At 42.4% G+C, this 27,583-nt stretch overlaps 1 protein-coding gene across 2 annotated transcripts in view; it reads left to right on the top strand.

Moving 5' to 3' along the window:
* Kmt2a (lysine methyltransferase 2A) overlaps window positions 1-27,583 on the top strand; it is an 84,838-nt gene that overhangs the window by 5,101 nt on the left and 52,154 nt on the right. The window lies entirely within an intron of this gene.

Below are 27,583 nucleotides of genomic sequence, written 5' to 3'. Positions count from 1 at the left end.
AGGGTTTTGCTGAAGTTGACAACAATAATGGAAATACTTTTGCTTTGGGTTCTAGCTGTGTTACTCATGCTGACCTTGAACTTCTAGGCTTCAGCAGTTCTGCCTCAGTCTCCTAAGTTGCTGGGACTATAGACATACACCAGTGTGCCTGTCTTGAAGATCAAGTTTGAAATAAAATGCCGTGTACCTGTAGAACTCCAGCGTTATCCTGTTGTTTGGCTAGATTAGTTTTCATTGTTGTAATTTCCTTACCTAAAAGGAAGCTATTTCCAGCCTGGATGATGTGTTTCTTAGGTGTATGAGCTTTTAAATGAAAGGATGAATCCAGAGCAGTAGAACCTCCTTTGAGTGAAGGAGCTGTTAGTAAGTTCTGAAACGAAGTGCTCAATATTAGGAATGCAATCTGAAGGATTTTTTCTCTCCTGAAAGCACGTCCCACGTCCCCGCATTTCCCTCCCAGTTAAGCATCTCAAGGCGCATGCTCCTGGAGGACATGGTTCACAAAATAGTGAGTTCCCTGCTGATTAGAAGCAAGAGAAAATGCTCCCATTGGGTTTCATTTCTCATCTCTGCTCACCTTGGAGCTGTCCTTCCAGGGAACAGCTGTGCAGCCTGAGCCCGCCAGTTGCCTCCCTTACTCGGTGGCTGGAGGGGGTGGCAGCCGTACTTTTGCCTGCTCGGAGGCGGAACAGACTGCAATGCCTCTCTCTCTTTTGGAGACTCACTGTGTTTTAATTGTAGGTCTCCTAATTAAGATCTCTTTGTGCCTGCCCACATTCCTCTAGTGTTGGCACAGAACTTCAGCTCCTTCCTAGCACTTAACTGAACGCCTTCAATCGGGCCTTTTGTGAATATCTTGTCTCCACTCCTCTGCCAGGATGGAGAGCCTGGTGGAACTGGGTTTTGAGGAAGGGAGTTGTGACTGTCCCTGCACTAGTGGAAACCTTCTTGGGGATGGCTTCAGTGGACCCTTTCTTTGAATGTCATTTTCTGGGATTAAGAAAGATGAAGTTACTAATGAGTCTGGCATGATGCACCTACATTTGAACCAGATTCCTAACCCTGTAGGCATGGGTAGGAAACAGTCGCTAAAGAGTTCACTGTTAGAAAGTCCTTACTCCAGGCTCATCAAGATTGGCTTATGAAATTGGAGGAGTTAAGTTTTATCATGGATTAAATCACAGACCTGTGATTTTTGTGGGCTGCCAGGTTGTGAGGATAAATGATAAAATGAAATTATTATTTGACCCCAGATTGTACCAGATTTTGGAACAGAGTGAATAAAATAGCTTTGAGATTGGGATTGGAATTAGCTTTTTTAAAATGACATTTATCGTGCACGCATGTGCGAGAGTGTGTATGCAAGAGCCTGTATGAATGAATGTGTGTGGAAATCAGAAGACAACTTGTGGGAGTTGGTCTCTCCTTCCACCATGTGGGACCTGGGGATCAAATTGAGGTTGTCAGGTTTGCCAGCAAATGCCTTTACCTGCTCAGCTATCCCATGAGCCCCTGAATTAACTTTTTTTAAAAAAAAAAAAAAAAACAAAAAACTAAAATTGCTTTGCTAATTGTAGGTGCCAGTATTTCTTGAGGTCAGGAACTGGCTAGCTGGGCTTCTAGAATAGTTTCAAAATAAGCTAGAATAATTTCTGTTAAAGGTAGCTCAGCTTTGGTTTCCACTATACTGGTGCTGAAAGTGTAGCCCACCCTTTCATTGGTCTGCAGTGTAGCATGCTAGAGGAAATGGGGAGTCTTTATAAAGAAGGATCTTAAATTCTTCACCTGGGCCCTGATGGTTTCATTGATCACATCACTATGGGGTAGGCGGACAAAGGGCTGTTTTGTTGTTGTTATTCTCATTTCTTGGTGGTGAAGGCCTGGAAGAAGGAAGTACAGGATCTTTTATGGCATGCATTAAATAAGCTGCAGGCCTGTGCTCTTATACCTGAGTGGGTGGTTTTATGGCCTAATTCTCTAATTGCTGGCATTTATGACAGTGTGGATGCTACTGGCCCTGTGGCTGAGGTAGATTATGCTGGGAATAGGGGGGAAGAGGGGCCCTTTTGTTAGCCTTTCATTCTCTCCTTCAATAAGGTCTCTGAGAAAGCCCTGAGGAAATGCTCAGACACTAGGACTGAGAGAATGACTTCCCATAAAATGGTCCTTTATGTTTTTAAAAGGGATGGGCTGCTTTTCTTGACCTATCCAAAGAAATCCATACCACCACTGTTAAATATTTCAATGAGTTTTTACCTTGTCAGGTTACACACCTCATGGGAAGCCAACCATGAGGCTGAAGCTGTTACCTAAGGTCTGCTTTTAAAGACCTGACTTGAAGTTGTAGTCTTGTAGAGAATACAAGTTCCCTTGGGTTAGCACAATGCTTCCTGGAGGCCAGGCTTGGTTTAACTTTTTAGATTCAGAATATACCGCCCTAATAGGTTTAGTTTGACAAAGGTATTAACGTGAGAGTTAGTTGGCAGTTTCTGCACAGCGCATGAAAATTCCCCCTTCCTTGAAATGAGTGGTTGTTTTTCTACTTGACAAATAGGCTGGAGGGGTTTCCCCAGATGTGTTACCTCTCATCCTGGCTGCAACAAGACTGTGTGAGGTTTCAGTGGGTGGGGTCTATTTCCCTGGTGTTTATTTCAGCGCTGGAGTTTCTTCTGTCTATTTTATCTGGTTCTGTGCATTTCTGGTTTGTGTTTTGTTGCAGTGTTTGTAGATGCGTTGATGACTCTCGGCAGCATAACCCTTCCTAACATCTCTACTGCTGGAGAACTCAGACCCTCATTGCCCATGCACTGCTGAAATAGCATTGTCTTCTCAATTTACTGCATCAAACTAATTGTGCCTGGCTCCCCTTATCCTGAGATGAGAGAGCAAGGGAGTTGTGAGGAGTGTTTTTGGAGGAAATGTTTTCATTGGGCTCGCTTTTAAACTTGGTTCTAAAAACTGGGGAAAAGTTGATCACACATTCATAATAAATAGTTTGAGCAGTGAATTTTGACAGGTGCCTGAAATTTAGCTTTTGTCCATTCATCAGAACAGACTAATTTTTAGATCAAACACAATACCGTCCCTAGATTATTGCCTTAATTATAAGCAGTAAAATCTTGTGGATAACATCTCTTTAAGCTTGGTTAATGAGGAAATCCTCTTGTAATCTCTCTGACTGGCAGTTTTTATTTGTGCATATATAAATGCCTTTACAAAGGGGATGGTGAATCTCACAGTCTAATCTGGAATAGTGTGAGATAATATAGCGTAGTGATTAGGGGCTGCCAAGACCGGGCTCTGGATTTAGACTGCCTGGGTTCAAATCTCAGTTTAGCCATGTATTAGCTGAGTGACCTTGCAGACTTTAACTCCTTCATGACTTAGTTTCTTCATTTGCAAATCGGGGGTAATCATGCTTCAAAAGAGTATTGTGAAGCTTAATCGAGACCATGCATGCAAAGTGCTTAGCACTTTACTTAACTCATAGGGAGCCCTAGTTATTATTAGAATAAGAAATTGAAAGGACATGAGAGCTATAACCTTTTTATCATAACTGGATTGTTTTATTACTTTGAGGTGTGTGTGCACTCAGATCTATTTGAGTGCTATGGTTGACCCCAGCCCTGACACAGCAGATGCTCTATGTGTCCTGACTTTAGAATGTTACTGATTTTGCTCAGGGTTTCAAGTTACCTGTAAGCTAAGTGGACCCAAACTGAAGGACAACTACCCATCTTGGTAACAGAAGGTGTCATTGGTAGCCAAGGACCCAGAGGGGAGAAAGTAGAGAAGGTTGGCTCTTGAGTTGTGGACTAATCAGGCTCAGGAAACTGCTTAGGGGTTGCTACCTTGGTCTTTACGACTAATATTCTTAGTCTTTTTATTAGTGTTTTTTTCCTTTCAGGTTACTATTTGATGCTTGTCCTCAAGTTCCATTTGGGCAGAATCAATGTTGCTCTATAGCAGCATTTCTCAACGTGTGGGGTTGTGCTGTGGGAGGTGATGTATGCTGTGAATATGTTTTATTGCCATGGTTAATAAAGAAGCTGCTTTTGGCCAATGGCTTGTCAAAGTAAAGCCAGGCTGAACAAGATATATAGAGAGAGTAGGCGGAGTCAGAGAGATGCCATGAAGCCCCCGGAGGAGACAGACTTGAGCTGGAACTTGACCGGTAAGCCACAGCCTTGTGGAGATGCACAGATTAATAGAAATGGTTAATTTAAGAAGTAAGAACTAGCCAATAAGAAATTAGAGCTAATAGGCCAAGCAGTGATTTCAGTACTGGTGCACAGACATACATGTAGGAAAAACATCTATACACATAAAATTTTTAAAAATGGAAAAAATTAAATGTTTCTGCCTCATTAAGAAAAAATGAAGCATACAATTCTGTAATACTTCTTTTTAAAAATATTCTTATGGGGGGGCTGGAGAGATGGCATTTAAGAACACTTGTTGCTCTTGCAGAAGGCATGGGTTAGATTCCAGGCACCCACGTGATGCTTTACAACCATTTATAACATTTATAAACATTTATAATCTAGGGGATCTGAAACTCTCTTCTGACTTCCCCAGACACCAGACATGCATATGGTGTGTGTATGTACGTATGTACGTACATGCATACAATATTACATAACACACAGTCATTCATTCAGGCAAAACATACATAAAATCTAAAAAGTATTCTTATCTATATGAAATGCTTTGCATATATGTATGTGCACCGTGTGCATGCAGTACTTGCCATAAGAGAGAGTTGAATGCCCTGGAACTGGAGTTAGACGTGGTTGTGAGCCACCATGTGAGTCCTGGCAAGAGAACGCAGGTCCTCTGCAAGCTAGTTCCCTTAACCACTGAACCATCTTTAATCTTTCCAGCCCTGGAGTACCTCACTTAAATAAGGACACGTTTGGGGCTAGTGAGGTGGTTCAGTGACTTAAAAGAACCTGATGACCTGAGTTTGCTCCCTGTAACCTACATGGTGGAAGGAGAGAACCAGCCTCTGGAAGTTGTCTTCTGACCTCCACACGTATACTTTGGCACACACACCTGTGCTTATGCACAGATACAAAATAAACATAACCAAACTTTTTTCTTTAAAGAAATGCTTATTGAGCCACTGCATGCCATCTTTTGCATGTCCAGGCAGCAGTTTTCCTTGAGCCATGTGCCTAGGAGGCGGCAGAGCTATGATTCAAACCCTGATGTGTCTGTGTCCGAGTTCACTCTGGTCCCTGCATGTGTTGCAGTCCTTCTCTTCCCCGCCCCATCCCCTGTGTCTGAGTCCTATCCGTTATGCTATGGTAGCGTCTCTTCAGTCCGGCTCTGCTCTTCAGTTCTGACAGTCTTGCTTATGTTCGTGACTGAGGATCATTAGGGTGCACTCCTCACTAGCCACCCTCCCTTTTCACAGTCCACTGTACCCAGTGCTTTCCTTCAATAGAGATAGGATTGTTACTCCTTCCCTAAAGCTCTTTGACTTCTCACAAATAGATGATTTCTCAGCCCTTCATAGCTCACCTGGCCTGCATATCTACATTTGAACTTCATCTCCCTTCTTTGCTACATCTGCATCGGACAGGGAAACCATTGGTGTGCTCTCTCTAGTCTTAATGTGCATTTGAACTTCATCTCCATTCTTTGCTACATCTACATTGGACAGGGAACCCACTGTGTGCTCTCTCTGTCTTTATGTGCATTTGCAGAGCCTCTTTGGTTGAGCCTTTACTTCTTCAGCTGTCCCTGGATTGTTCAGCTCTGCCTTTAGCTCGGATCTCCATATTGCAACTCTCCCATGAACAGATACTGCTGGGAGCTGAAATTCAGTTTCTACTTTTTTAAAAGTTTGTACCCAATCCTCAAAGTGCTTACTTAGTCCAGGCTTCTTTGCGTTGTGAATTCCTCTGTAAATTCATCTGTCTGTGCCCCCAATAGCTTATGACTCCCTATAAGACTCTATTTCCTAAGTCATTGCTTGTTTTACAGTAACTTTTTGTGTAAAGTGGATCAGTGACTACTAAAGCTTTAGGAACACTTCACAAAGATTTATTATAATAAATTAGGAGAACTTGTGCACACCTAGGTAATTTTGACTTGTTTTTAAAGAAAATAATAAGCACACTGAGGAGATAGCTCAGTTGGTAAGAGCTCTTGCTGCCCAAGCATGAGGACCTGAGTTTGGATGCTCAGCACCCATGTAAAAGCCAGGCATGATGCTGTGTCTGGAACTCCAGGACTAAGATCAGTGGAGACCGGTAGATCCTTGGAACTCACTGGCCAGCCAGCCTTGTCAAAAAATGTTTAGCTCCGGGTGAGCAGTGAGAGACCTCAAGGGGTTAAGGCAGAGAGTGACATCATCCCCTGGCCTGTGTTCTAGCATGGACACCCTACACACATGCACATCATACAAATATGGCAGAGGAATATATAATAAAAAGCCCATCACAGGCCTTTTAATTAGTAATTGTTAATTACTTTTTGAGACAAGATTTTGCTGTGTAGCCCTGGCTTGTCTGGAACTCCCTATGTAGACCAGGTTGACCTCAAGCTCAGGGATCCATCTCCCATATAGGACTTAGTTTAAAGGCACACCCAACTGTGGGTTTGGAGGTGATGTCAGGGCATTCTGATTAGATGGCATTATAATTTATGTAGATAACATTTAGCACTCATCAGCCCCTTCCTTGAATGTTGTTTTCATTTATAAGTTCCTCAGCTTAAAAGGGATGAGGAGACCTTGGAGATGATTGTGAGGAGACTCAGGAGATGATAATATGATTGGAAGTCAGTCAGGAAAGTTTGAGAGAATGAAAGGTTAAAAGAACAATTCTTCAAAAACCATGAATGGATTCATTATTAGGGATGGTAACCATTTGTTCTTTAGCTCCACTGATAAGAGAAAATAGCTTTAAACTGAATGGGGCAGCTGAAAAAAAACTTGTTGCTAATGGTAGTTGTCATAGTGATGGGAAAAGGTTACCAAAGTCATGCCCTGTGTAGATAAATTTTAAAAATACAGTTCTTTCTACATATGTATAAAATGACCTCACTCTGTCTTCCCTTCCTATGAATCAATAAGTACAGTCTTACTCAGCTCCTTGAGGACATGGATCGTGTTTTATGTCTTTTAATATCCCTCAAGGGATCCTAAGGTCTCATTGGCTCCTCAAGAAATATTTGATTTGAGTTGTCAATTTGTGACAATAATTAATTTTTGTAGTAAGCTTCCAGAGAGATGTCTTCCAGAGAAATGAAATAATGGTTTTTGTAGTGGTTTTATAGGAGGATAAAAGCTTTTTAAAGTGGAGCTAAAAGGCAAATCTTGGACATCAAAAGGACCCAGGAATAACAAGATGTGATCCTCATAAAGGAATTAAGAAATTAGGTTTCATGCCCCTTTCCAGCTGTGTGTTGAAGAGGAAGGCTCCAGAACACCCTTCCTTAAGGTTCATTGCTGATGGATGGTTCTGACAGAGGCATGCAAGTTGCTTCCAGTCTGACATCAATGTGCTTCATGTGAATGAGCCTTATATAGATCTCTGACCCTTGGCTTTTGAGTCTGTGTGAAGGGTTTGCATCACTCAGAATGAAACCGTTGTAGATATGTTGGGTTGCAGAAAGCATTTCCTGTACAGTCAGACCGAGAACTGTGAATTGGGATTATTCATCTAGATTACTAAAGCTCTGGGCTGAGTTAATATTAACACCGCAGACAGCTTTCTCACCACCGGGACCTCGATTGGGGTTGTTGAACTGCCTGAATTTTTTAATTTAGCACTAGAATCGTGTGCGGATGCCTTCTTATAAGTGATAGAAGAGTAAACTCCCGAGTTTATTCTCTAAGTTTCATCATGGCCACTTTTAACCAGTTACTCTCGTAGAATGACTACAATTCATAGAAACTGGGTCACTGCAGGAACACTGCAAGTGACACCAAACTGAAGGGCCATTTGCCTCCCTGATTGTGCAGTTGCTGTGTGCAGAAACTGGAGCACTGGGGCTGGAGCGATGGCTCAGATATTAAGAGCACTGGCTGGTCTTCAGGAGGTCCTGAGTTCAGCTCCCAGCACCCACATGGTGGCTCACGACCATCTATAATGAGATTTGGTGCCCTCTTCTGGCTTGCAGAGTACTCATACATAAAATATAAATAAACAATTAAAAAAAACTGGAGCACTAGGGGAAGAGCAGACTCAGACTTCGCTTGTAGTTTTTAGTTGCTGACCTTACTGGTCCACGTTCACAGAGAGAAGAGAAGCACATAATCCCCTTATACTTTCTCTCTTCTTGTTTTTGTTTTGAGACAGGGTCTCTTTACATAGACAAGGCTGGCCTTGAACTCACAAAGATCTACATACCTTTGTTTCCCAAGTACTGGGATCAAAAGTGTATGCTACCACACATTGGTCTTTGTTTTCTTTCTTCTTGAGAGCCTCTAGTATCAGCAATTTTAAAAATATACCAGGTACTTTTAAAAAAATATAGTTAATGCCACCTATTGTAGACTTCTCAGAACTTGATAGCAAATTTCCAAGTATGATGTAGTTGTCAGGAACATGAGTTCCCCAACTTTAACATTTGGACATTAAGTCCTAAAAAACAGTGAGTCTGGTGGAGAACCTGGTAGCCCAGTTGTTTTCCTAAATGGAATGTTCGTATTATTCTTCATGCTGCTCTCTGTAGAGAGATGGAGATGGCCCTGTTTACTTTAGAGGGAAGGAAGTTGTGGCTTTTTCAGTGATACCCAAGTTGCTTTTGGTCATTCATTAGCCTGTGGTCCTAAAAGGAAAGATGAAACTTGACTTTGCATCTTGATGAGAACAACAAACGGGGAGAGAACTGAAATTTTATAGTGAAAACATGTAGTTGAGAGCCAGGCATGGGAGCTCATGTCTAAAATCACAGCACTCAGGACGGTGAGCCAAGGGAATTGCTGCTAAGTGAGTGATAGGCCACTCAGGACCGCATCCCAAGACCTTTGTCTTTGAAGGAGAATAGGGAGGGAGGAGAGTGAAAATAACCACTTCAATTAAGATGTAGCTCAAAGTGAAGTTAACTGCTTCAAGGTGGTGTGTAAAGGACCAAATCGTCTTACAGTGAAAAGAACCGTCGCCTAAAATGAAGTTAGTGTTTAACATTCCAGTCTGTAGAACTGGTCGTTTTGTGATACCTCCCTGTTAGGAAAGACTTAGCCTTGTGTTTGTGATCCTTAACTTAATTTTCTACACTATGCCAATTACGCGGGCTTATTTCTTTTTCTTTTGGCAAACAGATAAGCCAGTTCAGACTTGGAAAGTGGGGAGGCTAGACTTGTACTTGATTTCCTTCTTGTTTTGTTGAGATAGGGTCTCATGTAGCCTTGAACTGAACTTGCTGTGTAACTGAGGATGGTCTGGAACTCTTGACTCCCTTGCCGCTACCTTCCAAGTGCTGAAAATAATGCCCGTGCCACCATGCCTTGATTATTTGTTTTTAATGATTCTGTAAAATAATTTGGATCATTGCTAAGAGTCTAAATAGCATCTTGTCTGAGCTGGTGCTTGCAGTCCACTGTTCTGTTTTTAAAGACTGATGACCGTTTTGTGACTTCCTCTCTGTCTGAAGCAGCCTCGGTAGAATTCACCTGGCTCATTTGCTTAGCTCGCTTGAGCATCTTTGCTTCATACTCTGCTGACATGGAGTGGGTTTGAGGGGCACTGTCTCCTCTTGTAAAATATATAGCATTTGTAATTCTTAGGTGACCGTTGCTAGCTAGAACTGAGTTAAAAGCTTAAAAAACTGGAGTTCATTTTTTATGTTGAATATGTGATCTGTTGTTATTGGAGAAGAGTATGTTACAGTCTTTACACCCTTTAATCCTGGGTGAATTTTCCTCAACATTTTTTTCACTAGCGGTCAGAGATGATATGTAAAAGAGCTTAAGTCTCTTCCTCCCTGTGGTGTGGTCAGACAACCAACTGTCCCTTCGATGCACCAGCAGTCAGAGAGAATTGGCCCATGCCGACCAGTCCTCAAGACACTAATGTCAGTTCAATAACTGTATACATTTTTTCTTCTTTAAAGCAAGATGCACTCTGAAGACTGGTAACTGAATTATTCCCAGAGACAATTCTGTTAACACTAGCTTTAAGAGCTTCAGCCTTCAAATCTTCAAATCCCAAAGTATCTTGCAAAGTGCTATAATTATTTTAGTACTTATATTCATATTATATTTTAAGCTGCACTTTAAAAAAAGAAATTAGATAATAAGCTCCAAGGGAGGAGCTTGTCAAATGCTAAAACTCCAGTTCTTGTTTACTTACTGGTTTCTTGGGAACTTGGGGATCCTAGGACTTTGTATATATTGGATAAACAGTCTACCACTGAACTACTACTACTACTATTATTATTATTATTATTTTGAAGAATTTTATTTTTTAAGACAGGGTCTCACGTAGCTCAGACTGGCATGGAACTCTCTATGTAGAGCAGTCTGGCCTCAAACTCAGAGCTCTGCCTGCCTCTTCTTCCTGAGTGTTGGCATTGAAGGTGTGTGCCACCACACCAGGAGACTGAATGAACTCTTCCTGGTTCTCTGGCTTCCACCTCCTAACACTATGGTTAGCAGCATGTACTCTATGCCTGCTTTGAGACAGAATCTTGATAAATTGCCCAGGCTTTCCTATCCTCCTGCTGCAGCCTCCCAAGTTACTGGGATTGCAACAGTGTTTGCCAGTTGGTTGTGTTACACTGGGCATAAAAATAGAGAAATTTAAAAACTATTCTCATATATTTGATAGTGCTCCCTTTTCAGTGTAAGGGAAGTGCCCCCTCCCCTGTAAGGCTGTCCTCTCCCCGGGCACTGGATTCCGGCCCTTCTTGGCTACTCAGTGTTGGACCTGCCAACAACTCGTCTCTTGCATAGGCAATTTCTCAGTCCAACACAATAGTATAAAACTGTCTGAATACAGTTCTTTAAAAAAAAAAAAAACCTTGGTCCATGTCCTCCAGTTATTCCTGAATCTTGACCCTTTTACAACAGACCGTCTTGAAAGTGTCTAAGTACTGTCTCTACTTTCTCACTCCCCAGGCCCTCGGCTTCTGTAGTTGGGCTTTCTCCCCAAGACTCAGCTAAGATAACTCTTACCAAGGTGATGGGGGGCAGGCTGTCTGTCTAACCAGATTGAATAGATTTGACTCGATAAATCCTTCCCCTGTTAAACCCTTTTTCAGCATTTGAACCAGCTGAACACTCCCTTCTGTTTTTCCTTGCACCCGTCACTCTGCACTCACCAGTTACTAATTTTCAGTGTTCATCCTGGCCTTTCTCTTCACTGAGCCTGCCTGGGTGTGGAGGGGGAGTCCGCCTTCTGCTGCCTTCTCTCTCCAGGAGGTCTTTTCCAGGCTTCATCTTTATACTGAGAACTGCTGCCTAAAATTTAGTCTTTAATACTGGCTACTTTGTGTACTTTCAGACATTTAACAACTGCATATTTGACATTTCTGTTTGATAATAGTAATAATAACTTGGCTAATATTTACTAGGTGCTTATTGTGGGCCAGACTGTATTGTGATCCTTGACATATATTTTCTCACCTAATCTTCATGACCCTCTCCCTGGGAGGTGCCACAGACAAGGAAATAGGCATTTGGAACCCAATAGGTATTTCACACCAACTATCTCCCAATCATCTCCCAGCCCCTAAGCCATTGCCATTCCCAGTCTTTTTGGGGTTGAGTGTACCAAATACTCAGTTGCTCAGGCCTAAAACTCCCTAAGAGGTGTGCTTAATTTCTCTTCATTCTTATCCCAAATCTAAACTCGGTAAATTTTTATACTTTAACTAGAACGTACCCCAACTCCCAGCTTCCCTCACCAACTCTGCTCCTTATCCTCTCCTGCCTGGACCACTTGCTCATCCTTACCTGTACTCATCCCCATTAGAGTTTGTTCTTCACACAGCATCTATGAATTCCAGGATCTGATACTTCCTTTATTTACCTTAAGTCTGGCAGTGTCTGCCTCCACTGCTAGAGTAAACCAAAATTCTTCAGCTATGGCCAGAGGTGAGATGGCCTCTGGCCCAGCCTGATGGTCTTCTTGACCTCTTCTCAGTCATTCTGATGCAGAGCCATGCTGTTGCCTTCTAGCTGCCAGACTTGCTATGTTTGTTGCTCTCTAGACTTTTGCACTTGTTGGGCCATCCATGCCTTTATGTTTGGCTGTTCCTCATTTAGGTCCATTCAGCAAGTTTGTCTCTGCAAATGCCAGATGCTCTCTGTCGTAGTATAGGGACGGCAAACAGTGCGTCACCGAATGAGATGCTGGCACCCATAAAAGTTTATTTATTGATGGTTCACACTTGTAATCCCAGCACTCTGGGAGGCTGAAGCAGGAAGATTATTATAAGTTTGACCAGCCTAGGCTACTTGTTCCCGGTCAGCCTGTGGCTGCAGTGAGACTTAACAAAACAAAGCAGCTAGCGGAGGCAGGAGGATTGCCTGGGCTCTGAGGCCCTGACTCAAAAAACAAACTTCAAAATATTTACTGTAACTTTTTTCTTTGTGTATTTATATGATGTAGATGTGTGTTCACTTGTATGTACACATATGCTTGCATGTATATGTGTGGAGGCCAGAAGTCAACTTTGGGTATTTACCTCCATTGCTCTGTACCATAATTTTTAGGGTGGGGACTTTCATTAAACTCAGAAGTCGCTTTCTCTCTAAGACTGACTGACTGACTGGACAGCAAACTCCTGGAGTCTGCCTGTCTCTGCTTCCCCTAATAGTACAGTTACAGATGCACACTGCCACGCCTGGCTTTATGTTGGTGTCAGAGATTTGAACCCAAGTTCTCATGCTTGTCTTGCAAACATTTTTATCCACTGAGTCATCTCCCGAACATCATTTCATACACATATTTTTCTTTAATTTTTGAGACAAGGTTTTCCTAATATGATTTTTAATTATGTTTATTTGTTGTGAGTATACATATATGTGTCAGAGGATAACTTGGCAGGAGTTGGTTCTTTCCTTCCAGGATGTGGGTCCACGAGAGCACACTCAGGTCGCCAGACTTGGCAGCTAGCATCCCTTGGAGGTAGCTCAGTAGCCCCCCTGTAATTTTTATGTGTGTGAAATATTCTTTTAGGCTTTCAAGTCATTTAAAAGTGGCATGAACATTTTGGTCTTAAAAATTGGGTTTATTTGTTTTGTGTGTATGAATGTTTTCCCTACATTGTGTGCCACATATATGCCTGATGTCCACAGAGGTCAGAAGAGGGCACTGGATCCTCTAGAACTGGAGTTATGAACGGTTGTGAGTCACTGTGTAAGTGCTGGGAACCAATCCTGGTCCTCTGCAAGAGCAAGTGATCTTAATGGCCAAGCCATGGAACAAATACAAAGTGAGCCACATTTGCTCTGTGGCTCTTTGCTGTCACCTCAGAGAAGCCTTTCCTGACCTCCCAGTGGCTCCCTGCACAGCTGGCACATCGAGCTTTCCTATCTGTTAATATTATTATTATCCATTATTGTTCAGTGTGTATTTTCTTCCTGCCCACGAGACTGGATCTCACAGAACAGGGGTTTTGTTACTTCCCTGTGTCTGTTAGTTTTTTGTCAACTTGACACAAGCTGGAGTCATCTGGGAAGAGGGAACTCGAACTGAGAAAATGCCTTTATCAGATTGGCCTGTAGGCAAGTCTGTGGGGCATCTTCTTGAATGATGATTGGTGTGGGTACCATTCCACTGTGGGTAGTACTGGGCAGGTGGTCCTGGGAGATACAAGAAAGGTAGCTGAGTGTGAGCCTTGAGAGCAACCCAGTAAGCAGCTTTCTGCCATAGTTTCTGACTGCTCCCGCTGAGCTGCTGCTCCGAATAAACCCTTTCCTCCCTGAGGTGCTTTTGATTTAGGTGTTTTTTATAGCAGTAAGAAGCAAACTAGGACATTCCCCATCTGTACTAGTTAGCTTTTATCAACTGGACACAAACCAGTCACCTGGAAAAAGGAAAAGGAAACCTCGATTGAGGAAGTGCCTCCACCAGACTGACCTGTAGGCGTGGTCTGTGGGCCATTTTCTTAATTGCTGAATGATGTAGGAGGGTCTAGACCACTGTGGGCACTGCTGCCCTAAGCAGATGGGCCTGGGCTCAAGAAGGAAAGTAGCTGGGTAAGCCCGTGAGGAGCACATCTCCCTGGTCTCTGCTTCTCTGGATGGAGAGCTGTAACCTGTAAGCCAAATGAACTCTTCTTCCTCAAGTTGTTTTTGGTTAGTGTTTTATCAGAGCAAAGAGAAGCGAACTGGAATCTGGATCTTCAGGGTCAAACAGTGCCTGGTAGTTCTCAGTAACCACTTACCGAGTGGGTGAGTGCTTGGCTGCTGACTTCTCTCCTTTTTTTTCTAGTCTCTCTCCTACTCTGCTTCATTATGTAGTATTATTGCCAGACATTAGTAAGCTAGTGGTAGTGCCCCGCTCTTTACTGTGTCAGGCTTTTGCCTTTGTTTTTAACTCTATCTTATGTGTATGGGTATTTGTCTTTCATGTCTGACCTGCTGGGGCTGCTCTTGTCAGCCTAACCAGTCCTGTTAATTCTCGCATCTGGTTTTCTCTTTTCTCTCTATTATTCTGAATAAGCTGTGGCCTAATAACATTTTCATAATTTGTTTTCTCCAGAGCTGTAGCTTGCTCTTTTAGCCCTGGATGTTCTTGAACTTGGTACATAGTCAAGGATGCTTCTTTCAGGCATGTGTCATCACGCTTTGTCAGAACCAATATTTAAAAACATAGTGGTTATGAGAATCTGAAGAAACATGTTTCTCATGGTACAGTTATGCATACACATATGATTTGCCTGTGTTTCAGAGGAATTTCTAACCCTGGCCTTGCCTGTAAACCTTTTTGCAACTAAATTCATGCTTTCCCTTTCCCTTTCAAGAGAATTCCCATCCATTCCCATGCCTGTGTTCATTGCCTCCCGCTGCTGTCCCACCTGTACTCCATCTCTTTTCCACTTACTACTCCTTGCTTTTCAGGATTTTCAGTTTCTTCTTCCCTATTGTTATGTTCCCTAGTAGTGAGCAGACACAATCAACCTCAAAAATTGTGCCCCCAAGATGTCCCTTCCCTTCTCTGTTCCTTATCTCTCTTTCCTCACATAGCTGAGTTTTTCAAAAGTAATCATCATTTCCGTTTTCCCAAGGTACATGTGTGTATGTCTGTTGCTAGGGATCAGATGCAGCCTCCAGCCCCATTCCTACTTCCACAATACAACTTGCCTCCTCCTCCTTAGAGCACTGCAGAGGCTATAAGGTAACAGCACAGGTGACCTCCAGTTTTGATATTCCACTGTACAAGATGGGTCTTGTCCAATGTGACCTCTCCTTGATAAGTGTCTTTAAATGTCTGATCTTGCTTTCCGCTTCTCCCATGCAAAACTTGGGGCGCACGTTCCTCAAAACTTTGTCTACCAACCTTCCTTCTTTCCTTTGTCTTCTCTCCCTAGCAGGTTGATCCAATACAGTTTAAGTACTTCCATATCCATCAAATCAGGTGTATTTTTTCCAGGTCATTGTTTCCAGGAGACAACACAGAAAGGCATTTCTAACTCGTGTATCTGATGTGTTCTCCCTTCCTATTCCCGAAAGTCTTTGTTCTGTATTCCCAGTCTTAGTTAATACCCCCACAGCCAGCCAACCTCAGCCAGGCATGTGCTGTCCTTCTCCCCTAGCAACCTCCGGATCATAACCGCATGTCAGGGCTGGAGAGACTCAGTGATTATACTTAAGAGTTTGTTACCAGCTCCCATGTCCGGTGGCTCTCAACCACCTGTAACTCCAGCGCTACAGAGTGATGCACTCTTCTGGCCTCTGTGGGCACCCATTGGACACATACATAGAAATTTTAAAGTAAAATAAAAAAATAAATACTAAACTATGCTTGCAGAATCTGTCCCCTTTGCTCAACCTCCTTTGCCATTGTAGTCACTTTCCCTGGCTCTTTAAAACAACCTCAGAGCCCATGTGTGGTTGTGTATGCCCATAGCCCTAGCATCGTGGAGGTGGAAGAGCCTGAGTTCCAGGCCAGCCTAGAACTTACGGGCTATATGAAGTTAAAAAAAATCAAGATAAATAATTAAAATAATATAAGATAGAATGGCCGGATAGAGGGACTTCATCTTGGTCTCTGTCTTTTTGTATCAGAGGTGGGCAGCTTATTTACTACTTTGTCTCTGTCTGTTCTGTGTTCTATTGCTGAGAAGAGACACCATGGCAGGCAGCTCTTACAAAAGAAAACATTTCATTGGGGCTTGCTTATAGTTTCAGAGGGTTTGGGAACATGTCAGCACTCCTGGTGCTGGAGCAGTAGCTGAGAGCTGCATCCTGATCTGCAGTCCGGAGAGACTGAGCCTGTCATGGGCTTTTGAAATCTCAAAGCCCACCCCTCAGTGACACACTTTCTCAAACAAGGCCACACCCCCAAACCTTCTCAAATAGTATCACATCCTGATGACTAAGTGTTCAAGTATATGAGCCCATGGGAACCATTCTTATTCAGACTACCAGTCTTTTTTTAAAAAAATGTATACAATATTCTGACTGCATGTATGCCTGCAGGCCAGAAGAGGGCACCAGACCTCATTACAGATCGTTGTGAGCCACCATGTGGTTGCTGGGAATTGAACTCAGGACCTTTGGAAGAGCAGGCAATGCTCTTAACCACTGAGCCATCTCTCCAGCCCCCTACCTCCGTCTTTAAAAAGTGTAATTATGTCCAGAAAGGATTTCTGTGCAGTTTAATGTAGTCGAAGATTGTGTGTTTTACAAATACATGTACGGTCCAAATGTCACTCATAGGCTTAGATAGAACAAAGTAGTTTAAGCGATAGAGTCCTTTCCTATTGGTTTGTTTAAATTCTGAGATGTTGACAAGGAATCCTTCATCAGTGTTTTAATATAAAGTTACAGACATAGACAGGAAGGAGGAAACAGTCTCACTTTTCCACTCACAGTGATTTGGTTGGTGTGTTGAGACAGGGTCTCCCTGGGTAGTGCAAACTCTGAGTCCTTGCTGCAATGCTGGGATTTCAGGTGTGTGCCACCCTGCCTAGAGAGTCACTTTAGAATGAGGTCCATGGTGCTAGAAGATAGATTTTAAGCACTTAAGGCCTGTGAGACTTTCCATGGTCTGCCTCCTACCCACCCCCTTCAGTATCTTCTGCCTCGTTTCTGAATGGCTGTGTTCCTGTGCTTTTGTGTGCTATTCACTCTGCCTGTGTCACACTTGGTACCTTCTGAAGCTTTGTCATCACTCAGAGGCAAGCGAGTTCCGTCCTGTGGGCAGCGTACATACGCACGGTCCTCTAGCAGGGTCTCCTGTGTGCTGCGTCCTGTTACTGTACTGAGCTGTCCTCCCTTCTCCTTCTTGCTGCAGGGTCTCACTGCATAGCTGTAGAGGCCGATGTCAAACTAGGTATCTGTATCAGCCTCCCAAATTCTGAGATTTTTAACCTGTACCACCACACCATACCCTACTTAAAGATGTCTTTTATCTCTGCTCATCCCTTTACCTAAAGGAAGTTTTTAAAGATTTTTGTGTGTACGTGCATGCTCCTGAGCGAGTGTATGCATCACGCTTATGCAAGAGCCGACACAGGCCAGAAGAGCATGTCAAATCCTCTCCATCTGCAGTTACAGACAGTTGTGAGTCACCATGTAGGTGCTGGGAACTGAACCCCAATCTCCTGTAGGAGCCACAGCGCTATTCTGAGCCATCTCTTCAAGCACTCACTCACATGTTTCTTAGTGAATGAACTGGTTTAGTCCCAGCCTCTATTTGTTACTTGGGTTTTGTGAGATGTAGTTTCACTGTGTACGCCTGACTGACCTTGAACTTACAGTGACCCTCCTGCCTCTCTGAGCACTGCAATTGTTTGCCTTTTTTTAGTCTCTTTTTTTTATTGAGCTATATATTTTTCTCTGCTCCCTTCTGTTTCTCCTACTTTTTTTTTTTTTTTTTTTTTTTTTTTTTTTTTTTTTTTTGGTTTTTCGAGACAGGGTTTCCCTGTAGTTTCTAGAGCCTGTCCTGGAGCTAGCTCTTGTAGACCAGGCTGGCCTCGAACTCAGAGATCCGCCTGCCTCTGCCTCCCGAGTGCTGGGATTAAAGGCGTGCGCCACCACCGCCCGGCCTCTCCTACTTTTTTTAAATAAAAAAATTACTTTCTAATTATTCTGGAAATTGATCAGGATCTTGTTCCTTATTTATGGCAACTACTCTACTACAGCCAAAAAGCCACTATCATAAACATTATATACCTCCTTTGAGACAGGTCTCTCATTGGTCTGAAACTCATCAACTGGGCTAGACTGACTGGCCAGTGAGCCTCAAGGATAGCTTTGTCTCTATTTGGCACCTGGGATTATGTGTGTATGTTTGTGTGTGTGTGTGTGTGTGTGTGAGAGAGAGAGAGAGAGAGAGAGAGAGAGAGAGTTCATCAAGCTAAAAGATATATTCATTACCTCAACTTTTTTGTGGTGTCAATGTTAAAGACTATTTGTGTTTTTAAAGTAGTATTTTAATTTTATTTATTTTCTTTTATGTGTATGAGTGTTTTGCCTACATGTATTTATGTGCACCATGTGTATTCCTGATGTCTGTGGAGGCCAAAAGAGGGTGTCCCATTGCCTGGAACTGGAGTTACACATGGTTGTTAGCTGCCATATCATATGGGTGCTGAGAATTAACTTGAATCCTTTTGAAGAGCAGCCAGTGTTCTTAACCACTGCACCATCTCTCCAGCCTCCTTTGGCCCCTTTTTGGCATTTTTAAATACATCATCCATTATCACTCCTGGGTACCTTTCAGCACGGTAGATCCCCAAAACTCATTCTTCCATTAGAGCTGAAATCTTGGGTGTGTCTTGGTCAGCCTCTTCCCTTTCCTCCAAGCTTTTGATCACTTTTCTGCTCTCCTTGAGATGCTACATGTACGTGAGCCCTCAGAGTACTTAAGTTTCTGTGTCTGGCTTGCTCTATGTGATGTCATTGAGAATGGCCAGATTTCCTACCTTTAAAGGCAGACTAGTATCCCATCATGGATATGTGCCCCATTTTTCTTAATCATTCATTAATGTGACTAGAGCTGACATGGAGCTGAAGTGTACATACTTCTTCAGCTTTCCAACCCAGTTTCTTTGCTGCATTCTCATAGCTAGGATAATAGGATTATATGGTTAGATTTTAGTTTGCTGAAGAACAGTTGTACTAATTTTTTAAACTAGCTGTTCTAGTTTACACTCCACTGACTGTACAAAGGTTTTCCTTTCTTTCATCCTCACCAACATTTGCTGTCATTTGTCCTCAATACTAGTTCTAACACCTGTAAATTTATAGCTCATTATGGCCTAATTTAGTTCCTATGCATCCCATGTGATATTATTTTATTTGTTTGTTTATGTTGGGAATTAAACCCAGAGCCTGGTGTATGCTAAGCATATGCTATACCACTGAGCTATACAGTCTTCAGCTCCTGGTCCCTAAGGATTTTTTAAAACATTTATTGTGTATATATATGTGATAGCTTGTGTGTGTGTGTGTGCGCGCACATAGATAGATAGATAGATAGATAGATAGATAGATAGATAGATAGTGTGTAGATAGATAGATAGAGTGTGTGTAGATAGATAGATAGATGAGTGTGTATAGATAGATAGATAGATAGTGTGTAGATAGATAGATAGTGTGTAGATAGATAGATAGATAGATAGATAGATAGATAGATAGATAGATCGATCGATCGATCAGGAGAGCTTTCAGGGGTCAGTTCTCATTTTACCATGTGAATCCTGAGGATCAAACTGAGGCCTCCAAGCTTAGCAGTAAACACCTTTACCTGCTAAGCCATCATCTCAGATTAAAAGAAAAAAATCCCTTCCGCTAAGCAGGCATGTTGGCACACACCTGTAATCCTGGCACTCTGGAGGCTGAAGCAGAAGGATCGTGAGTTTGAGGCCAGTGTGGGTTACATAGCAAAGGCCCCATCTAATTAGATACTAGTAATTATGAGTGTGAGTCTTTAAAATACAACATAAAACCTTGATATTTTAGAGCAAGTAGCAGGAGACTCATAGGGAATTGTGCCAACAGAAGTGATAGCTAACTGGAATAAATCCCCACAGGGAAAGTGTTACTCTTTATAAAGACTAGCTGCCAAGATTATGTACAGCTTGCCTCCTGGGTATTTTAGTGTCTTAGTTCTCTTTTGGCCCCCTCATCAGATTGGACCATGTATAACGATACCTACTTAGAAGCCTGAAAAAATATTTCACAGAAATGAGTGTATTTTTAAAAGATCGTATTTATTTGTTTATTTTTAAATTGCAGGGTTTTTTAAATTAATTTTTTAAAATTTTGTGTGCATTAGTATTTTGCCATGGGTGTCAGGTCCCCTCGAACTACAATTACAGACAGTTTACAAATAAAATATCACTACAACTGTGCGCTGTCATGTGGGTGCTGGTACTTGAACCCCAGTCCTCTAGAAGAGCAGTCATTGCTCTTAACCACTGAGCCATCTCTCCAGACCCTAGAGATTTTCTTTTTGCTATGTGTGTGTATCCTCAGAGGCTAGAAAGGGACTTTGGGTCCCTGGAGTTAGAATGAGTTACAGATGGTTGTGAGCTGCTATGTTTGTGCTAGGAACTGAACTCAGGTCATCTGGAAGAGCAGCCAGTGCTGTTAACCTCTGAGCCATCTCTCCAGACCCTGAGAAGTGATTTGTATTTGTTTTATTTTAATTATGTGCAAGTGGGGCAGGGGTGTGCTTGTGTGCGCAGGCCCGCAGAAGCTAGTGACATTGATTGCCCCAAGGATGAAGTAACAGACAGGTGTGAACTGCCTTGATGGGGGGGGGTGGTCCTGGGACATGAACCCAGGTTCTCCGGAAGAGCATTACATGCTCTCAACCTCCAAGCCTTTTTTTTCCAGCTCCAAAAAATGATTTTGATATTATGTTCATTGATGTTTTTCTTTTTCTTATTGAATCCGTGAAGTTAACTTTGTAATTGTAGGAATTGAATTTTCAGACATTTTAGAGGCAAAAGGAAGGTTGCTGAAGGGCATATGTGAGTTGCATAGCACTTAGTTAAAGAGAGGTGGTCAGGAAAGAACAGGAACAGTGGTTCATGGTAGACCTTGTCCATCTCAGGCCAGGGCTGATGGAGCTTGTTTAATAGAGATGTATTGTGGTGGTGGTGGTGATGCCCCTAGGTTGATTCCATCTTTAGGTATTTTAAGTAGTGCTATAGGTGATCTGTTTGTTCGGTAGGTTCATTGGTTGGTTTGAGACTGAGAGTTTACGTAGAGTAGAGGAGGAGGGTGACCTTGAACTTTGACCCTCCTGCCCCACTTCCTGAGTGCTAGGATAAGATACAGGAGTATGTAATCACATCTGGTTTTATGTGATGCCGGGGTCATGCTTGCTTGGCAGTAGTTATCCTACAACTGAGCTCCATCCCTATCCCAGTAGAGGTGTTTTCAGTGCAGCTTTGGTGGCAGTCCACTTTAGCTCAAGAGGTTAAGGATTCTAAGTAGGTGATTTTTCTTCCTCAAACTGTGAGACATTGGGAAGCATTAAGAAAGACACAGAGGCCGGGCGGCAGTGGCGCACGCCTTTAATCCCAGCACTTGGTAGGCAGAGGTGGGCGGATCTCTGTGAGTTCGAGGCCAGCCTGGTCTACAAGAGCTAGTTCCAGGACAGGCTCCAAAGCTACAGAGAAACCCTGTCTCGAAAAACCAAAAAAAAAAAAAAAAGGAAAGAAAGAAAGACACAGAGGGGCTCCCACATGGTGGCTCACAGCTGTCTGTATTTCCAGTTCCAAGGGAGTTCCAACACCCCTGCAAAACATAAAATAAAAATAAATTTGCAAAAAAGACACAGAAAACTAATTATTTTAGTTGGCTATGGGGGGGATATTGTCTGTGAATAATGGCATTTTATAAGGCTATTTCTACACTAGGAATTGTGTCATGCCTGATGGCTGAAGAGGATCCCGTTTCCAGCCCTATTGACGTGCCTTGTTATATGAGGGGGTGGAAATGCTTTGGAGAATTTTGAAATCTGTTGAATGTTTCTTACCCACCAAATACTAATGTAAGAATGAGAATGAGCTATATATAAGCCTGTTTTTTATTCTGGACTATGAGTTAAGCCATACTTTGTCCTCAGTAACATTTTAGCTAAGCTTTGATTTTTTGATGGAGAGCGAAAGTGCTGCCCTGCCTGTCTGTGCCTTAGGCACTTCCTAGAAGCAGCGCAGCTCTGGCTGGGAAGTGTGTGCACAGCATTGAAAGAGCCAGGAAAGGAAATGCTTCTTTGTTTGAAACATTTTCCTAGTCTTTCCTAGAAACACAGATTTTCATATATTTTTCTAAAATACCTTGACTAAGTTTTACATGTAACATTATTATCTGTAATACTATTTTGGGCTCAGGCTCTCTTGTGAGAAGACTATTCTTTTTTTTCTCTCTCCCCCAAGACAGGGTTTCTCTGTTTGTACTGGCTGTCCTGCAACTTGCTTTGTAGACCAGGCTGGTCTTTATCCTCCTGCTTCTGCCTCCTAAGCACTGGGATTAAAGGTGTGCACCACCAAACCTCACTGAGATTATTCTTATTTAATTATTTTATTTTATTATTTTATTTTTTGGTTTTTCGAGACAGGGTTTCTCTGTGGCTTTGGAGCCTGTCCTGGAACTAGCTCTGTAGACCAGGCTGGTCTCGAACTCACAGAGATCCGCCTGCCTCTGCCTCCTGAGTGCTGGGATTAAAGGCGTGTGCCACCATCGCCCGGCTTAATTTTTTTAAAATGAGGTCTCAGTATGTAGATTTCTTCCTTCCTTTCTCTCTCCCCCCTCCCTCCCTTCTTCCTTCCTTCCTTTCTTCCTGTCTGTCTTAAGACGGGACCTCAGTATGTAGCCCAGGCTGGCCTGAAATACTCCCTGTGTAGATCAGACTGGCCTCAAACTCAGAGAAATCCACTTACTTCTCCATCTTGGGTACTGGAATTAAAGACATTTGCCATCATGCCCAACAAATAAAAATCTTAAATGCTAAGATATTTATGCATGAGTCAGGGAGTTTAGTAGTAAAAGTGTGTGTAGTTCCTAGCTAGCTGCCCTAAAGTTATGGTAAGGAGCAGTAAATTCTACGATAATTATTTTTATAATTATAGTTCACTTAGGGGGTGACATCGGATAGCTTAATTTACCATAAATTACCAGAGACACTAAATATGATTTAACAGTATTTATAGAGTTCAGCTTGGCTAAGGTGGTTTTCTGTCTTGTAGTTAAAGAAAATGTTGAAATCTTAGCAACACAGTCTCCAAGAACATCATTGACCACAATAGCTGTGTCTATACTTTGTCTGGGAATGCTGTGCTCCTCAGAAAAGGCTTTAATGAAAGGGAAAGCGTGTGTGTTGGGCCAGGCATGGTGGCACACACCTTTAGACCCAGAGCTCCCTGAGTTTGAGACCAGTCTGGTCTACATAGTGAGACCCTGTCTCAAAACGAAACATAAAGGAAAGTATGTTTATTAAGTAGGCCTCGGACTCCTTGACTATGTGTAACATAATGTCTCCTGCACCCTTTCTCTTCTGCTGGGCTTATGGGTGTGTGTGTGTGCGTGCAAAGTGCCTTGATCTTTTGGTCTTTAAGCAAGTCTGAACCTATTGTAAGCTAGGACTGTTGTCTCTTGACATCGAGGTGGTACCTGAGTAAAGTGGACAATGGAGCCAGATGGGAAGCCAGTTGGGGGAGGGTTGTTTAGTTTAATGTATTTGTTTAGGAATCTTAGCATAGAGTTGAAAGTTCAGACTCAGGAGACTAGACCTAACAATGACAGCTTTTGTTTAGCTAGGTTGTTTGGCTCTTTGAAGTGTGAGCTCTTCTTTAAAGCATAGTCAAGAAATCGGTCTGTATTTCAAATGCAAAGAGAAAGGTTCTTGTGTTGAATACAGCCTTTATGGGAAAGGGGCCTTCCTATGTAGCACTGGCTAGCCTGGAACCCAGTCCACAGAGGGCCTCAATCCCTGCCTCAGCCTCCCAAGTGAGAGTAAAGCATGTGCCACCATGCCTGGTGGTAGAGCCCTTAACTCCACATTCTCCTCCTTTCTTGTTCTAATCGTATTCTTTTTAAAAAAAACTTTTCTGAAGCAGTTTTATATACCTTTTTATTTCTTTTTTAATATTTATTTATTTATTACATATACAGTGTTCTGCTTGCATGTATACGTGCAGGCCAGAAGAGGGCACCAGATCTCATTACAGATGCTTGTGAGCCATCATGTGGTTGCTGGGAATTGAACTTAGGACCTCTGGAAGAGCAGTCAGTGCTCTTAACCTCTGAGCCATCTCTCCAGCCCCCTCTGATCTTATTCTGAGACCACAAGGAGAATAAATGTTTTCTGTCATTTTAGGAAATACTCAGAAAATTCTGAATATTGACAATTGAATGGCTGCTTGACTTGACAACTCAGCAGCACCTTACTGTTTTACAGGACTTAACGATTGGGGTTGTATGGTTAGGTTTTGTGAACATATGCAATACAGGTGAGTATGTGAGTTGCTGGTCATGAACAAAATGGTTTTTATCTTGTTTCTTTTAAACTTATAAATATGCCACCTAATACTTTACATGTAGTTGCTTGCACTGTTTGTTCTCACTGTACTTGGAGCCTAAGACTCATGCAGTAAGCAATGTAGCCTCCTGCAATGTATTTGATGGTATCCAGGTACTGTGAGATACATGGATCAGCAGGTGGTTTGATGGGGAGGATGTAGAGAGAGCAAACTGCCCAGGAGCTCGACAGATCCAAAACTGGCCATTCCATGCTCTAGTTGTAGAATAGAAAGTTTTGTGCTGTAGATGATTTATTTGACTCCTTCAGTTATTTATAGGTTCAGTTGTGTTACGGTATGAAAGTGATTACAACCAGTAATAACTAGACACGCTTAAAGCACAGAGGCTGTTGTTTCGTGTTATGTGTATGTGGCCTTGAGTACGTCATCAGGCCTCTCAGACTTTGATCCTTCAACTACAGCACTAATAAAAGTATAGGAATGTGCATGCTGCTTTGTAGTTTTTATCTAAATGGTTTTACGTAAGTGGTTTCCTTCTGTCTTTACAGTGCTCCAGTAGAGAGAACTGGAGGGAGAAAGTGACTTCCTAAGATCACATGGCCTAAGAATAGAGGAACCGAGTCCCAAAACCAGCCCTTCTAGTGTCCCGGCCCAAGAAATGTGGTCTGGCCTCCTCTAACATGTCTAAGATTTTGTGATTTTTTTTAAAGTTCTCCCTTTGTTTGAAATAATTTACCTTTGCTTATCTTACTTGTTTGGTTTTTTTTTTTTTTTTTTTTTTTTGTTTTTTCTCCTAAACTACTATTTATTCTCTTACTTCTAGATGGGGAAAGTAGCTAAGGGATAGAGTTCTTGTCTAAGGTCCTGGATTCAGTCTCCAGTACCAAACTTTAAAATAACGAAATCTTCCCAAAGCATGTATTGAAAGTGGAGCAATATGAGCTTCTCATTTAAAAATTTGGATTAAGCCGGGCAGTGGTGGTGCATGACTGTATTCCCAGCACTTGGGAGGCAGAGGCAGGCAAATCTTTTAGTTCAAGGCCAGCTTGGTCTACAGAGTGAGTTCCAGGACAGTCAAGACAGTCAAGGCTACACAGAGAAAGCCTGTCTTGAAAATCGGGGAGGGGGAGACTGAGCTGTGTTTGCTGGCACATGCTTATAATCCTATATACTCAGGGGAGCAGCAGGGATCCGGAGGAAAATCACCTTCAAGACCAGCCTGGGCTGTGATACTGAGACTCTGACGTCCCTTTCCTGGGTTGATTGGGGCTTTGTGATTTTTGATAACTCTTTTAGATATTGAGCCATCAAGTTTGAAGATCATCAAAGAAATTTGGCATTTAAAAAACTTCAGTTACTTTGTGTGGCTGCTTAGCTTGCATGTCTGGCTGTACTCTACATGCACACATACACGGCTGTCCTCTACATGCACACATACACGGCTGTCCTCTACATACACACATGCATGGCTGTCCTCTACATGCACACATACACGGCTGTCCTCTACATGCACACATGCACGGCTGTCCTCTACATGCATACATGCACAGCTGTCCTCTACATGCATACATGCACCGGAGGCCCGAAGAGGGCATTGAATCTCCTGGAACTGGAGTTGTGGGTGGTTGTGAATCAGTGTGTGGATGCTAGGACTTGAACCCAAACCCCAGTCCACTGCAAGAACAGCAAAGTGCTCTTAACTACTGAGCCATCTCTCCAGCCCTGTTTGACTTGTTTTATTTTTAAAATAAAGGCATAGGTTTTTCTTACAAATAATGTTCCCAGTAAAAATTTATTTAATTATTTATCTATCTATCTATCTATCTATCTATCTATTGAGGCAGTTTCTCTGTAGTTTTTGAGCCTATCCTGGAACTCGCTCTGTAGACCCTACTGGCCTTGAACTCACAGAGATCCACTTGTTTCTACCTCCCAAGTGCTGGGATTAAAGGCATACACCACTACCAGCAAAAGTTTATTGTAAACTGAGAGAACTTTTAAAAATTGCTTTTAACCTAGTGATAAAAGAAATTATTATTATTTTTTTTTAAAAAAGGACCCTAGTATGTGTTTCTAAGACTGAATATACCGGAATTATAATACTTTAAAAAAAAAACCCTACATTTCTGAAGGGATTTAATTTTTTTCTTAAGTACTTATTTATTTTATGTGACCAGATTTTTGCCTGCATTTGTGTACATTTGTGTCCTATGCGACTGCCCCATGCTTTCAGAGGCCAGAAGAGGGCATCCTTAGATCTTCTAGATCTGAGTCACATGTGGGTGTTAGCAGTCAAACTCTCAAACAGCTGGGGTGGCTCTCTCTTTACTCTTAGTCCTGGAGCAGTAAATAAATAAATAAATCGATAGATGCTGCCAAAAGCCTTCGAGTTCAAGGTTGAGCTGCTAATTTGTCTAAAAGGCTTCATTCACTTGTTGCTATTTTCCTGGGTGGTAAGTGGTTAAGAACCTTATTAACACCTGGCTCCAGTTTTAAACTGAGCAAAGAGCTCTTCAGTGGGACTGTCACTGCTGGGGCACGGTTCCGGATCTTCAGACTCTAGCCAGTCTGCACTTCATTCCATAGTGGTGGTGTTTGTGTGGATTTTGTTCCAGAATCTGAAATTCTCCCTCTTCGTCTCTCTCATCTTTCTAGAAAGAAGTTCTCTGAATCAGTAAATTTGCACTCACCAGTTTGTTTCAGTAGACTTTCTTGGGAACTTGTCCAAAGTAGGCTAAGCGAGTCTTAGTAATTTTTAAGGACAGGTTAAAAGTTAGAGGTAAGGAGAGTTTTTGCTTTTTTTCTTTCCCAAGCAGAATTGGAAATAAAATGTTTCCGTCCCTGATGAAGGGAGTCACTGTGTGTGGTCAGTTTATGGCCCCTGTCGCCAGCACTGCTGCCCACCATTAAGTCTCTTGTCCCAGGGCATTTGAAGGTGATGCCATAAAGTGCATGT

Source organism: Arvicola amphibius, chromosome 3 (assembly GCF_903992535.2).
Source record: "Arvicola amphibius chromosome 3, mArvAmp1.2, whole genome shotgun sequence".
Lineage (NCBI taxonomy): Eukaryota > Metazoa > Chordata > Mammalia > Rodentia > Cricetidae > Arvicola > Arvicola amphibius.
Note: the sequence above shows the minus strand (reverse complement) of the source record. Positions and strands in the feature narration are given on the sequence as shown.